Genomic DNA, 15983 nt, shown 5'->3' with positions numbered 1-15983 from the left:
TCTCGACACAAGCCAATATTTTAGGTAATATATTTCCTTCTTTATGAATGCCCAATAGAAGGCTCAAGGTGAACTGACTTGCGTTGGGTAATTCTCTGAGTTGATGCCAGAGTGGAAAACAAAGATTTATTCATATCATTTAATAGAATATTCACTCAGTTCCATGAACGGGAAAACGTGGTAAGAATACACACACAAACGAACAACAGGCAGCCCACGAACTCCACCTACCTGGGATGTATCTCACTTGCTCTATTTTCTTTCTTCTCAGGCTGGATGCAGCGGGGAAAGCCCATGTCCTCTTCCAGCCACCGACACTGCGGGCTGCCGGGCACCGTGGCTCCCTCTGGGTGCTGCCTGAAAGCTGTGTGCTCCCGGGACTCCCAGCACGAGGAGAACCCTTTATGCAGGGGAGGTGGCCTGACCTCCACAGGTGCATCACCTTCCCTCCTACCGGGAAATTCTAATGAAAAAGAAATGGCCGAACAATTGGGATTTGGGTATCTAAATGGATGACCCTTGCCAGGGTACCTCTCTCTCCTGTAAAATTGGGTGCTTTGCATTCACTGGTTAGCCCCAGAGGGTGCAGAGGGGGCGTTATTTTTATCCTAGGTGTTGCAAACAAACATCAAAGTACCAGTCAACCTTTCGAATGTTGCTCATTGCTAATCACTAGGAACTGTGAATTACAACTCATGGAATAAACAGGATCTTAATTGCCCCTTTTCATCTTGTCTGCAAATGCTGTGCCACATCTAGAAAATGTAAAAGGAAATCATGGGTTGAAAATAAGTTGACTGATATATGTATCAGACTATATGGGACAGAAGAGAGAGTATGTCACTATTTAAAAGAGAATACTCGGATCTCTTCCAGGTCCATTCTTAACTCAGTGGGGCCTCGTCATTTTTGTTCATTTAAGGTGGTGTGATAAAAGTTATCTGTCTTATGTCTATATTAGAACTTACACAATATATATGACATTTTAGCATCCTGTCAGAAATAGTTGGTCACATGTTTTTATTTTGAGAAAAATCCTGTTAAGTTTGCTTCATAGAAAAGGATCTGTAAATTACCATATTGTTAGAGGTCTGTAAGGGCACTATTTCACTATGTTTTTCAGGGCAGGTAATCTAAAGAGAACTAACAATGCTTAAAATTGCATTGCCCCTAAGACCAACTACACAGGTCTAACACGTTATGCAAAACCTGTAGACTATGAACGATGTGATCACTTACAAAGTCCTGCATGGGTGACATTAAATTAACAACATTTAGAGATCAGCAATACCGCACAGAGGTTTCAAGCACAACCTTGGTTTTCTTTTTTTCATGGTTGGTCAAACTCTTGGAGTATGTGAGGTATTAAAACGTCACATTACAAAAAAGAATGCCAGTAAAGCAGATCCTAATAAAAGCGTTTCCTTGAAATAACACTGAATGTTGCACATAGACGTCCCTAATAGACAGACCTTAGAGATATTGTAGTTTCAGTTCCAGACCACAGCAATAAATTGAGTATTGCAATAAAACAAGTCATAATCTTTTTGCTAGTGGAGGGTCTGGCCTTCAATTTGTAACAAAATGCAACATCTGTGAAGCACAATTAAGCAAAGCATAGTAAAACACGGTATGGCTATACTTGCATTGTCCTAGGTTAAAATAACATCTTCGGGTTACAAGGCATAATGTGCCACCTTAAAAATAAAATATTTCTGTTCAATCCCAGTTTCCTTGCCTTTAAATGAGTATAATAACAGAGCACATTGATGTTACAAAGAATTTAAAAGATAATTTTAAGGACTTTGGAGTTTATCTGTGCTATTTAAATTTTACTTAGTAGCCACATATTGATATTTAAATGAAGGTTAATCCATTCTATATAAAAAAAGGCTAATATGCAAATCAACCAAATGGCAGAACCACCAGTTGCTATGATGCATACTGATCACCAAAGGGCAGATGCTCCATGCAGGAGCTGTCCCCTGGTGGTCAGTGTGCTCCTACAGGGGGAGCACCACTCAGCCAGAAGCCAGGGTCATGGCTGGCAAGCGTCTCCTGCCTCCGCAGCAGTGCTAAGGATGTCCGACTGACGGCTTATGAGGAGCGGGCCTAAGCCATCAGTCGGACATCCCCTGAGGGCTAATGGACTGTGAGAAGGCGCAGGCTGGGCTAAGGGACTGCCCCCTCCCCCAATTACATGCATAATTTTTGTGCATCAGACCGCTAGTATTAAATAAAATTAAATATTCAGCTCTTCTGTTGCAATCCTCACATTTTAAATCCTCAAAAACTACAATGGCAAGTGGTTACCTTAATGGACAGAAAATATCTCCATTATCACAATAAGTTCTACATGACAATGCTGGTTTAGGTACTTGAAATTTGGAACCAAGTACTTGGTGTTGGGCAAGGCAATGACATCCACTTTGCATTTTAGATAATTTGCTTAGGAGACCATGGGAAAATGGATGGGGACAGAGAGACTCAAGGCGGGAATACCCAGGTGGCTCCTGTACCTTGATTTCTTACTCTCACCAATGGAAGACTTCCCTGGTTTCTCTAGTCTGAAATTGATCCCTTTTCTCTGTGCACCAATGGCTGACTGCATTTTCCAAGTGCAAAATCCCAGTCTACATGTTCTTACAATGTGGCATTAACACTCATCCATTGTGAGGTGAGGTCTGTAATGTCTGCCGAGGAAGCTGGTGGGTTATGCTGACAGTGACACTGGTGTCTTCTGAGGCAAAACCATGAGAGGCAATTCAGCTTTCACCTGGCTTTCTTGGTGACATGTACCTAAGAGTCTTGAGTCTCTACATAAAAGTGTTGCCTTTGTTTACATGGCCATGCTGGAGACCTCTTGTGCAGAGACCACATAAGAGATAAAGAGGGATAATTGAGAGGCACCTGTTGTTCCAATCCCCAGGTGTTTGTGTGTTCCTAGAAGAGACACCTTCAGATGATTCCAGCCCTTTGCTAATCCTATATAATAAAGATGTAACAACCAACGGCATCACAACCAGATCAGCAGGGGGGTGGAGCAGCGAGCTACAAGCAGGCGGCGGAGAGCTACAGGAGGGGGCAGGGCAGCAAGCAAGCGGGAGGTGGAGAGCTACAGGAGGGGGCAAGGCAGCAAGCTATGAGGGGGGACAGGTGGGCGGGGGTGGGGAGAGCTACAGGAGGGAGGCAGCAAGCTACTGGCGCATGAATTCATGCGCAGGGCTACTAGTACTGAATAAAGACAGAAGAGCGGTTACCAGCAAACTCTGCTCAGGTTACACATTGATCAACTAAATAAATGTTAAAGCCACTAAGTTTTGCAGTGGTTCTTATGCAGCTTCAGTAACTATAACAATACTCATACTATACTGTGACATTTAATGCCTAATTAGGGCTTTATTTGATCACTGTGATTTATCTCTATTATAATTAGTTCTTTATATAACCAACTCCAATATGTTAGTTTCTTGAAATCAGGAGTTAATTTTGTATCTCAAATGCCCTAATAAATGCCTTGTATGCAGTTAAGGACAGTGAGTAGACCTCACTTAGAGCATCCTTTTAGAGATAGTCATTATGAGGCAGTTCAACCTTGGATAGTATTATGTGATCTTAGTAACAAACGCAAAAAACAGCAAACTGTTAGATAATTTTTCATTGAAGGTTGTGTATCCTTAAGGATAATCAGAGAGACTGCACAGCAGCAAAAGTTTGGAACAGCTACTATTGTTTTCTTAGTCTTCCTTAAGTCTCTTTTTATACTCAAGGCTTCTATATTTCTGATATAGAATAATTTATGAATTACAAGATGAACACAGAGATGTTATGAATTTTGTCATTAAGAAGCATGCAGTATGAGTAAAAAACAAACATATGTTATTATTATTATTATTAAGCTAGAGGCTCGGTGCATGACATTTGTGCACTGGGCAGTGTGGGGGTCCCTCAGCCCGACCTGCACCCTCTCCATCTGGGAGCCCTCAGGGGAGCCCTCTCCAACTTGGGAGTTTCTGTCTTTGCAATCATATGAGCAAATTGTCTGAGACCCCAACTCAGTTTGGTTTGATGGTCACAGAATAATAGAGACTTTTTTTTCCCTTTGCTTCATTGGTGGAGATTTCCTGGAAGTTTTAGGATATCTTCCCTTTAATGTTTCCTAGACACTCTGATTTTACTTATGTCTCTCAACTTTGCTTTCCCTCCATCCCCTACCACAACAGTAACTTGCTCCAGGCATATGTGTGTATAAAGAATTATACAAAAACATTGATAGCGCCCTAGATGGTTTGGCTCAGTGGATAGAGCATCAGCCTGTAGACTGAAGGGTCCCAGGTTCCATTCCGGTCAAGGGTACATGCCTGGGTTGCGGGCTGTATCCCCCGCATGGGGTATGCAGGAGGCAGCTGATCAATGACTCTCATCATTGATATTTCTATCTCTCCCTCTCCCTTCCTCTCTGAAGTCAATAAAAATATATATTAAAAAAAGAAAAATATGAAAAAAGAACATTGATAAAAGTTTTATTCACAATAGCTAAAATATGGAAAATAACTTGAATGTCTATCAACAGGTCAATAAATAAATTATGGAAAATCCAGACAATGGAGTGCTACTTAGAAATAAAAAACTTAGAAACAAAAACTACAAACTATGGACACACACAAAACATGAATAAACCTAATTAGTATGTTGAGTAAAAGAAGTTAGACACACAAATTACACATTAAATTGTTACATTTATAGAAGATTCTAGTAATGAAAACTAAAGTATATCAACACAAAGCAGAAAGATGGTTGTCTGGAATTGTGGGCAGAGGGAGCAATGGATGTAAATGGACATGAAAAGTATTTTGGTTGTGATTAAACTTTTTAAAAATATTGCTTAGGGGATATATAACTACAGTTTCATAAGAGTATACAACTGTCACAAGGATTAAATTGTATATTTTAAATAAATACATTTTGCTTTACATACATTTTTCCTCATAACATTAAAGAAAAAATTATATATTTGCCTAATAATGCTGCTACCTCTTGAATAAATAAATAGAACTGTATTTCCCCTTAAAAGGGGAACTACAATGATCCATAAATCAGTGTGTATATCTTTGAGTGATAGTCATTCTTTTACTAGATTAGTCACAATTCCACTTGAGATCCTTTAACTTAAAAACCAAATTTTGGGCTTAACCAACACTAGAACATCTTATATAAAATAGCAAGGAAAGTAGATAAGAGAGGAATAGGTTGATATGTTCAAATATAAAGAATAAATCAAGGAAGAAAATTGCATAGCTATTACTGTAGTCTTGTCTGCATTTGGATATAGAGCTATAGTTGGTACTTTTACTACACAACCCAATAGTCCCTTTGCCGTCAGACAGTAGTTCTGCTGCTTCTTGGGGTACATTTTTTTTCTGGAGTGATACTAACTTTCATTCTAGAAAAGTCTGAGGGCCTGGGTCATTAAGTCCCTTTCTAATTAAACTGTAACAGTTTATATGTAACATTTTCTGGAATAGCAGAGTTTTAGGAGGTGCTCTGAGATTTTGAAGCCTAGGCTGAATCCTCTTTGTTCCAAAGATCAAACGTCTATTCTACTTCCCTTTCATAATCAGGCTCAATAACTCCAGTCAATAAAGTAATATCTTTCTTTAAAATAATCCCAAAGAGGTCGGATGGCAGCATTAGCTAAAACTCCATACTTCTATAATTCTTTGAGCAGAAACTAATACCTATTGACTCTTATATCTACAGAGTATTAAAAGTTAAAGAAAACACAAATTAAAAAGTAAAGAAAACCCAAGAGTTATTAGAATAACAAAAGATTTGACCAAAAAGGAAATAACCAAAGGATTTGAGAAGGCATGAAGAAAACCAGAGAATTTGGCATTCAAAAGCAAGTAAAGTGCCCAGCCAGACTGTCTCCATTGATTGAGTGTCTTCCTGTGCACCAGGGGTTTTCTGGTTCGATTCACTGATAGGGGGGCATGCCATGGTTGCTGGTTCCATACAAGTTGGGGCACCTACAGAGGTGGCTGATCCATGTTTCTGTCTCCCATCAATATTTCTCTTTTTCTCTCTCACTCCTTTCCTCTCTCTGTGTGTCCTTGGGTGAGGATTAAAAGAAAAAAGTGAGCAAAGCAATGTATTTTAAACAGGAACATGGGGTAAATGTGTTGAATGATGCTCAGATATTTATTCAGATAAAAAGAGAGAATTGAAAATTGCATTTGTCAACCAAAAGGCCCCTGGTGACTTTGAGATGTGGAAAGTGAGTGAGTGGTATGAACAGGAGCCAGATCAACATAAGTTGCAAGCAATAGGAAGATGGGATGTGCAGAAAACAAGTGGTGATTTTTTTAGGAAATACTGTGGAAGGAATTAGTGACATAGATGGAGAGCTTAGGAGAAAGGAAGAGATGTTAAAGTGGCAGATATATTACCTGAGAGCTACCTGAGTCAAAGGGGACTGGCTCTCCCCCTCCCTCCAGCCCCCTCCGCTCTTGTCAAGCTTCTGAGGAGTGACAGAAAGCAGTGTTGAAGCAAAGAAAGCGAATTTATTAGGAATACACCTGGCATAATGCACAAGTGGGCAATTCAGCTAGTCTGAGTGCCCCACCTGGTGGGGGTTAAAGGGTTTTATACTTTCCCCCCTTATAGGTTGCAAGGTTCCCCTGCTAGATAGACTAGATTTCAAAGTACTCCTTTTACATTGTTGCAGCTTTTCCCAGAATTTAGGAGAACATCTGGTAATTTAACTTAACAAAACCACTGATTTCTTTGTTCAGTGGGTGAGAGAAACTCTTACTTCTTCCACTTCCACTAGCAGTTATCTTTCCTGCCTAACATACCTTTGCCCTTCAAGTGATCCATCCAAGTGCTTTTGGGGTTTTGTTATTTGTCCCCCAGGCTTAATCTGTCCTGGGGTTTAGCTGGCGCAAATGGCATTAACTGGGTCTTTGTCCTCTACTTTTTCAGGTCAGGGTGATGTAAACTATGTATTTCCTGGTTAGGGAGGAGGGTATGGACCATTCTCTCTCAAGTGTCTTTGGTTGGGGAATATAAGGTCTTGCAATTCACAAGCTGGTTGCAAGCTCCCCAAACAGTTTGGCCTGGTTTCGTTTTCTTGTCTTAATTTCCCCATTTCACTTGCCCAGGAATTTACCCAACTTCTTACTATCCTGCCACAGATAAATGTTTCATGCAGGTAATTATGATAACACTAAAGAAGAAGGTGATCAGGATAGAGCAGAAATAAAATTCTTGACAAATTAAATTTGACTCTTTAAACCTTTACATATGTCTATATGCAGGCGCATAGGACATTTATTTTTAGACATCATTTGAGTGACCACTTTTCTCCTTTCTACTCCTGTGATCATTGATGATCAGATTAAACAGCTACGAAACAATTGTTTTGGTCCAGATGGTCCCATTAAGTCCACCAGTAATTGAGGCATCAACAATTTTGCTGTAGCTCAGAGCTTTAAATCCTAAAATCCCTCCTCCAACTCCTAAAATATCCTATCTCCACTCCATCGGGATATTTTTAATCTGGTATAAATTACTTTCTTTATACTTCTGTTATATTTCTTTCTTTCTCTGTTTCTCAAAATCCATTTTCCTAGGTTTTTAAACACAAATCAAATCACAATCTCCTCAATGGCTTAAGCATTTGTAAATAAAAGCCAGAAAGAAAACGGCCTCCAGAAATCTTCCCAAAGCGACACAGGCAACACCTTCAAGAGAGCACAGACAAGGCACAGGCCTAAGTGTGGATGACATACACTGAAAAATATTTGGAGGAAAGCAAGACTAAGTAAAACAGTTCTCTCACATATCACAGGGTGTTCTAAAAGAGATCTATAGATACTAACATAGATGTGGGTACTATATACTTTTATAAATATATATAAAATATATTGAAAATAGAAAAATACATATATATTTCAGAAAATGATAGGGAAACCTCCGGGGCTACAAGCCAGGTCAGCGTCAGAGTCCGCCCTTGGAGCTATTCCACCACCTATTACAGTGGTTCTCAACCTTCTGGCCCTTTAAATACAGTTCCTCATGTTGTGACCCAACCATATAATTATTTTCGTTGCTACTTCATAACTGTCATGTTGCTACTGTTATGAATCGTCATGTAAATCTCTGATATGCAGGATGGTCTTAGGCCACCCCTGTGAAAGGGTCACTCGACCGCCAAAGGGGTCGCGACCCACAGGTTGAGAACCGCTGCCCTACTGCTTTCTGCCTCTTACAGATGCTGCTCCTTCGCTGGCGGACCGGCGACTCCAAGCTCTCCTCACAATATCCTCTTTGCTAACGTGTGAGGAAAGCCCAGAACTAGGGGGAGTGCCATTTGAATGGTTCAAAAGGTTATTTGTATGGAGGTATATAATGTAAAAAGTCTTTAAAAATGGTATTTTCTAACAAGTGTTAAGCGAAACTAAATAAAACAAACATTTTTGCCAAATTAAAAACAAAACAAAAATGTCCACTCATTAATGCGTTCATTTTATCTTTAAATGCTTGTGCTGTACGGGAGGGCCCTGTGCTGGAAATATAGTAATTCCTGACCTGAATTGTTATTATAGAGCCCAGTTACCAGGTACCAACGTTTTTCCCCAGAGCCCCTAATGGTGCAAAACTTCAGCATCCAGTTTCTGGAGCTCTGATTTGCTACTTATTTTAAAACATTTAAATCTGACTTAGAAATTGGTCATTTAATTAAATTGAAATAAAACAGTTAATTAAATACCATTAATCCATACTTGCATACTTGCCCTCTGAGGTGATTTTATTACAAAAAGGAAATTTTTCTAAATACAAAAAGTATTTATATGTAATATAAATATAACTCTGACCTTTTCCCCCTGGAACCTAGGACATTGTTTGGCTGGAAACTATGCCAGTGTTTGGCTTCAAGTCTAGACTTTTATTTTCTCCTAAAAAATAAACTAAAAGTCAGGCACTGCAATTTTGCCTGCACAGTTTACCAGTCAGCTCACAATAGTGCAGAATAAGACGGAGGATAACACAGTCAGAGTGGTAAACACTTAAGTCACCTGCCAAGTTTTCTTTCTTAGGTCATGTTGGAATTTGTCCTTTAGGTTTCTTCTTCATTGTCCTTTATGAAAACTGTGACTTTTTTTATATAACATTTGCAGTAAAGCATCTAGAATAGGAGAACAAAGCATCTTTTATAATTATATCTGGCACTGCCTAATGTTTTACTCTGAATGCAGCTCTATGGCTGATTTACACACACACACACACACACACACACACACACACACACACACACACGAATAGCTACACAGATAAGAGTTAAGGGTTGTTTTCATCAGAAGGAAACAAGTAGATACAAAATGAAAAATAAATGTACTTGTATAAACGTATTTTCATGTTAAATTTTGTTGTAATTGTAAAAATAGTTTTGACCAGCAAATAATCCAGTAGGAAAGGTCCATGGCTATTTGTCCACCAAATTGCCTTTTAAATGCAGAATGTAATGTACATACACTATCTAAATGGACCGCCTCATAATTGTTATTAAAGACCAAACATCAAGCAATATTCTGCCACACAAATACTCCGCTCCTCCTAAATGATTTGATTCTCTGGGGTCAAAGTCAAAGAGGTCTTACATCAGTGCTTGACCAATTATATGATACTGATTCACTTTTTTATAGCAAGTTATGAAGGCACTTGCTTAATACACCTCACAGTGCCTTGTGCTGACTGATCCCTCAGATACACACCGAGTATTTTCTGGTATGCAACACATTTCATAATAAACTTTTTAAGGAAAGAAGGGGAAGCAGTTATATTTTGGACAGTAAATTTTCTTAATATCAAAAATAAGCTATTTGGGATTTTTCTTAATGCAATCATAGTTGTAATGATTGAATCTTGTAGCACTATCTTGTGGCAGACTAGTAAGAAGCTGAGAAATTCCTGGGCAAGTGGAATAGACACACTGAGGCAAGAAAATTAAAAAAGGCAAATGAAATTGGGCAGCTTGCAACCAGCTTGTGAATTGCAAGAATTTATCTTCCCCAATCAAGGACACTTGAGAACAATAGTTAATACCTCTCTCCTCCCTAACCAGAGAATACATAGATAGCTTAAATCACCCTGGAACCACTGAGGCAGGAGGGGAGAAGGGGGAATGAAAGGGGGAGTTTTCTCACTCACTGCACAAAGAAGTCAGCTGTCTTATGACTTGACAAACAAGATGACCAGGTGTATGTAGAAGTACCCTGAGAAAAGCAACAACAAAGTAAAAGGGGGACTTTAAAACTTACTGTGCTTCCTAAGATATCCAGCGAAGAAACCTTGAAACTTGTAGACAGAATGGTATAAAACCTCTTAAGTCCCCACTGGGCACATGCTCAGATTAGCTGGTGGTCCAGTTGTGCTTCATCCCAAGTGTAATTTTAACAAATTTTCTTGTTTTGCTACAACTCTGCTTGCTCTGCCACTTGTTTAAAGTTTTTCATATGAGACTGACAAGAACCAAGGAGAGGACAGCCCCCTCACTCCATCTCAGAGGGTTGTCTAATAACATATTTTATGGTGCCTATAATAATCTTGCTGTCATAATGTTTTGATTTGAATAAAAATACAGGAGAATGAGAGCTTCACAAAAAAAGATACAGCTTTCTCGTTCCTACAAGGCTTTGACTGGGCTATCAGCTCCCAAAGTTCTTAGAAATTGGCTTATTTTATGGTAGGAACTGGGAAGGGACTAAAGATTTAAGGAATCTTAGATCAATTATGAAAACTTTGGCTAATTCCATTCAATTTTATGAGGGCAGAGTTAGAGAAGGGGGGAAAAGTGATGAAGGAAACTACATTCATTGATCACCTTCTATATTCTACATTCTTAACACATATTTTTAATTTAAAAACCATCACCCTATTACAACTGGAGAGCATTATGCTAAGCAAAATAAGCCAGTCATAGAAAAATAAATATCCCATGATCTCACTCATTTGTGGAATATAATGAACAACATAAACTGATGAACAAAAACAGATCCAGAGACAGAGAAGCATTAATCAGACCGTCAAACCTCAGAGGGAAGGTAGGTAAGGGTGGAAGGTAAGGGGGAGATATCAACCAAAGGACTTGTATGCATGCATATAAGCCTAACCAATGGACACAGACACCAGGGTGGTGAAGGCATGAGTGGGGGCTGGGGGGAGAAGTGGGGGGATAAGGACACATATGTAATACCTTAATCAATAAAAAAAAACTATTACCCTATAAACTAATGTTTTGCATGTAATATTTTAACATAAATGTAGCAGAAACTGATGGTGTCCTGCCCATATCCTCCAGTCCTTACCATCTCAATGCAACTTTAACTTCTAACCCCTAGCTCTAACATCTCTTCTTCTGAAGACTTTCTCTTGATTCTGGGTCTATGTTGCCACGTGCCAATCATTATCTCTCCAATGATTTTAGCTTTCATCAATAAAATACATAAAGACAATTTCCGGTAAGCACCTCTGCCTTCTGCAGAACAAGTCTTCCTTCGGGAATGAAAGCACATACACAGCTTCATTAATATCACCATTCCCTGCCCCCCAAATCTTCAACCAATGACTGAAGAAAGCTGGTGTATAAATTCCCCCGTTCCCTCATGCTTCATGTGAGAGAAATCTTAGCCAACTCTTTTATGCTTGACTCCTGGAAGTTTCCAGCAGGATTAAGATCCAGGTGCCCATTATGGTAGCTGATTTGTTTTTATTTTCATTTTATTGTTGACAGTATTACAGATGTCCCCCAATTTTCCACCCCTTTACCCTTCTCCTCCCAGTCCCTGCTCCACCCCAGGCCTTCCTTGTCTCATTTTCTACTCTCCTATAGTTTTCCTTCATCTCCCAAGTAAACCATTTTTACTTAAATCTTTACTTCTGAAGATACCTAAACTAAAACACTATTTTTTTTTATTACTGAATAATTTATTTTCTTACAAACAGTTTTGGCACCAACACTACACAAAGGCAAATGTAAGTATAATTACTCCACCTCCTTCCATAACAACAAAAGGAAGGAAAGGAGAATAAGTGAAGACTAAAAACTAGAATATTTTCACTTCTTTATTAGCCCAAAGAAACCATGGCAGCTGTGAAATATAAGCAGGTGATAGGCCAGAACAAAATACTCTGTGAAGCTTCTTCATTTGGCATTACTTGGAGTATTTAAATTCCTCATTGATTTATTTTAATAACATATAGACTGATAGCTAGGAACCTAGACTTTCAGTTGGAGGTATCAGATAATTCACCTTGTATAGGAGTCTTCTATCTTCCATCTCAGTGTAAAACCTCTCTCCATATTACATCCTGTGCTCTAGGCTCCAGGTCTTGACCTAGATTTTTATTGTTATATGTAACTTTCTCAGAGAAACTTTATCCACACATTCTCATTATTATATTACTTTTGTATTATATTACTTTTTAATCTGACTTTTCTGCTATCAGCCTTGGCTATTTGTATTTGATAATTATGGCTGAGAAATTGCTAAACCGCTTCAGCTTTGTATGTGTTCTTGCACATACACATTTCACGTAAGTCTACACAAGAAGTACATTAGCTGTTGTAAACATCCTAAGCTAATGATGATGTCTGTAACATGCAAAAGACTATGGTATTGCATGACTACCTGTAGGGGCATTTCACACTCCATCAGACACAGAAAGCACCAGCTGGTAAACTTAAATTCAATATTGTGACTAAATCAGTCCCAATCTTTGTTCTGCTTGGTATTAGCTGTGTATCTTGGGCAACTTATTTAAAGTATTTTTCTTCATTAAATAAAAAAATGTATGAATTTTGTGTCACAAAAATTAAAAACTAAATGAAATACTTTAGCATAATGGTCAGGACAAATTGAGAGTACTCCTACTGCTACAGCTAATAAAATGATATTAATAAGCATTTTCTAGTCAACAGTTAAAGCACCAGAAGCACTTTATTTGTCAATAGAATTGCAGCATGGCAAGAATATTTTTCTAAAATTTTCATTGAACATAGAAATACACAATGAACTGCAAGAGGAAAAAACATCTCAGGTTTTAAGCAGTTTAGTTTCCCTGGCCTCATCAACATGAAAATATTGTATGGTAATTAATCCAGCCAAGCTTTCAATTAACTTCTACGGAGATCCCAAATAGAGCATTTTTTTCCCACAAGTTTGAATGGCCTTGGATGTGTTTGATAATTTCAGTATGGGTGGCAAACGTTCAAAACAATGAAGTCTTTGCCATTATTTTGATAACAGATACAATGAGCCTTCCTACAAAAGCCTCCCTCCCTGCTTCTTCAACAAGCGTCAACTCTGGAAAACATTTATTTTTGAAACATTAATTTGATGCTTTCTAGACACAGTGATCACAGAAAATGAAAATCCTTTTAATTATTTCTACTCTCAATGCTCAAACACAATAAAAATGCAGTGGCAGAGGGAATCAAGCACCAGAAAAATGATTACTTGAAGACAACATCAACTTTTATTTGCTTATTCCCAAATTGTCTGCATTGAGCAAAAAAAAATTCAATAGTGTAAAGCATTCAGCGAAACTTTTCATAAAAGGCTCATGTGTAAAGGGAATTGTTGGCCTCATTAATAAGTGACAACCAGAAATACTTTTATGCTGTAGCTACCTTCCTGAGACTTCCCTTGCTATCAGAAAATGTGTGTTGAATAGCTTATATAGTAAGAATTTACTAACACACCAAGAGACTCAACATGTGGTCCCTTAGATTTATACTAAACTGTTGGTGAAAATGGCTGAGATATTTATCAGCATTCTATAAAATTGAGCCCCTTCTACTGTTCTGTTTTTCAATGTTACGTAAATACCAGAAACTCTTACTGTCTCTACCACTATAATGAGAGTAAATTACATGTTAATTTAGGTATACTGTTGTGAACATTGAAAAAGCACTTCACCCTTAAATAAAAGTGGAAAATCCATCACTTGACTTTGCCTTATCTGTATATTATTTTATTTAAATATTCCCTTCATAGTAAAATTTCTGGGAAAGGGAATTAATATGTTTGTTTCAACTTCCCTATAATCTTATCCCTTAGCTCTCACCATTTTTTTCTTTATTTCACCCACTACTTCACTGATATTTCTTATAAGGAGAACACTAATTATTGCTAGATTGTGAATCCTGTAGACAAATTTCATATCTTTTGTTATTTGTGTAGCATTACTCCTAACTATTTTCTTCTTGCAAAGATCAACTTCTCTGTTACTTGTGATGATTTTCTTGCCATTCCTTTTAACCTTTATATTAGTCATGTTCATTCCTATTCTTGTCACTTGTCTTCTACTGTCCCATCAAATCAATGGTTCTCAAGCTTTATTACGCATCGAATCACCTTTGATGTCAATTTAAAAAAAAAAAAAGGCAGTTCTGGCCAGTGTGGCTCAGTTGACTGGGCATCATCCTGTGCTATAAGAGGTTGCTGGTTCCATTCCAGGTCAGGGCACATGCCTGGATTAGGGGTTTGCTCCTTAGTAAGGGACATGCAGGAGGCAGCTGATAGATGTTGTACTCTCTCATCAATGTTTCTCCCTTCTCCCTTCTCTTCTAAAAAAAAGCCAGTAAACTATTCTTTAAGAAAAAGCAGACTCCTAAAGTTCATCACCAAAACAGATCAGATTTGAGGAATGTTTTAGGAACCTGAATCTTCAAAAAAACAAAAACAAAAAAAACTCAGATAATTCTGATGCATTGCTTGAATTGTTAGGGTCACCTAGCATTCCATCAGTGCTCTTATTTCACTTAATTGCATTGGCTGACATTGTTCCTAGATAGTCCATATTTTGATATCACTCAATTCTATTGTATCCAAAATTTCAGGCTGATATTTTCAAAAGTCGATAGAAACTTTTACATGACTACCCCACAATTAAGGATGCCCAAAAGTAAGTATATTCTTTTTTGCTATACTACTCAAATTTATGTATCCTCCTGATGGATTTATTTTTCTTGGCTGCACTATCATTCATTATTTGAGCAAAATTACCTGAGAGGATAATACTAGTTTCTTAATCTTTTCCCCAAGCCCCATAGGCCATACAGTATTTACAAAAATAACTCGATCAAAATAGAGCATAGACCTAAATGTAAAATTCAAAAGTATAGAACTCCCAAAAGATAACATAAGAGAAAATCTAGGTTACCTTGGGAATGGTGATGCCTTTTCAAGTAGAATACCAAGGGCATAATCCATGAAAGAAAGAACTCATAACATGAACATCATTAAAATTAAACATTTCTTCTCTGTGAAAGATAATGACAAGAGAATGAGAAGAAAAGACACAAGCTAGGAGAGAATATTTGCAAAAGAAATACCTACAATTATCCGATAAAGAACTGACGGTATAGGGGGATAAATGGTGATGAACAGAGAGTTGACTTGAGGTGGTGAACACACAATACAGTGAACAGATGATGTGTTGTGGAATTATGCACCTGAAACTTATGTAATTTTGTTAACTAGTGTTACCCAATACATTTAACTGAAATACAAAAGAACTGTTATCTAAAATATTTTTGAAAACCTCAAAATTCAACCATAAAGAAAGAAACAACCATTCAAAATGGGCAAAATACCCAAACAGAAACTCTACCAAAAAAGCTATATAAATGGCAAGTAAGCATATGAATCAATTTTCATCATCATATGTCATTAGAGAAATGCAAGTTAAAACAATGAGACTAGTAATACACATCTATTAATATGACCCAAATCCAAAACACTAAGGAACACCTTAGTGTGATGATATGGAGCAATAGGACTTGCATTCATTGCTGGTGGGAATACAAAATGGTATAGTTGCTCTGGAGGACAGCTTGGCAGTTTCCTATATAACTATACTTATACTATATGATCAAGCAACTGTACTCCTAAATGAAATGAAAATGTAAAACAGCA

This window comes from Myotis daubentonii, chromosome 9 (genome assembly GCF_963259705.1).
Source record: "Myotis daubentonii chromosome 9, mMyoDau2.1, whole genome shotgun sequence".
Classification (NCBI taxonomy): domain Eukaryota; kingdom Metazoa; phylum Chordata; class Mammalia; order Chiroptera; family Vespertilionidae; genus Myotis; species Myotis daubentonii.
The sequence above is the reverse complement of the archived record's forward strand: the minus strand, read 5'-3'. Positions refer to the sequence as shown.